The sequence below is a fragment of the Egretta garzetta genome, unplaced genomic scaffold (assembly GCF_000687185.1).
Source record: "Egretta garzetta isolate BGI_Z169 unplaced genomic scaffold, ASM68718v1 scaffold27, whole genome shotgun sequence".
Classification (NCBI taxonomy): domain Eukaryota; kingdom Metazoa; phylum Chordata; class Aves; order Pelecaniformes; family Ardeidae; genus Egretta; species Egretta garzetta.
In genome coordinates this window covers 1,652,513-1,653,282 of record NW_009260400.1, presented here as the reverse complement: position 1 = coordinate 1,653,282, position 770 = coordinate 1,652,513, and the positions used below count along the sequence as shown (strand labels likewise).

Genomic DNA, 770 nt, shown 5'->3' with positions numbered 1-770 from the left:
CCTCCTTCCCTTGGCCCCCCCTCCCCATGGACCCCCCTTCCCGGGGCCAGCCCCTCCTGGGGGCAGCCCCTCCCAGTGGCACCCACAGGCCCCTCTGCTGCCCCTCCATCCCAGGGGAGCTGGCCAACCCCAGCCTCCCCCCTAAACCATCCCATTTCCTCTATATATTTCTTTTTTAATTTAATTTCCCATCCCAATGTCAGCAGAGGGCACCCCAGGCCCGCACTCGGCGCCAGCGGGAGAGCTGCACCCCAGGTTCTGCCTCCCCAGCACCCCACACACCCCAGGGCCGTCATTGCCCCAAATTCTCCTCTGACCGTGCCAGGGGGAGGCAGGCGAGGCTGGAAACAAGCAGCCTCTTGCAGCGTTCCTGGCTTGCGGAGCGAACAAATGAATCAGTTTTTTTTATTAGGAGCTGTAAAATTAACCTCGGTCCTTAGAGCACCCAAACTGGGGCTGGTCCCATTGTGCAAAGCTGCAGCCTGCAGCTGCGACAGCACCTCCAGCCTCTCCCACCCTGCCCTGGCTGGAGCATCCCACCCTGCCCAGGGCTGGGGCTGGGGGGGGCCAGGAAGGGGGTTTGCCTGATTTTTTTTTCCCTGTGACCTTGAGTCTGGCCGGGCCCGGTGACGGTGGAGGAGAGCGTGCAGGGTGTCCTGCGGCTGCTGGCCCGGCTCTCAGCCTCCAGCAACGGCACCTTCTGGGACTGGCGAGGGCAGAGCCTGCCCTGGTGAGAGCAGAGCCCGGCCATGGCAGCCGCCGGGCTCAGT

At 63.9% G+C, this 770-nt stretch overlaps 1 protein-coding gene across 1 annotated transcript in view; it reads left to right on the top strand.

Moving 5' to 3' along the window:
- Positions 1–770, top strand: part of LOC104130290 (C-factor-like) — a 4,845-nt gene that overhangs the window by 1,420 nt on the left and 2,655 nt on the right. The gene's annotated exons all lie outside the window — the stretch shown is intronic.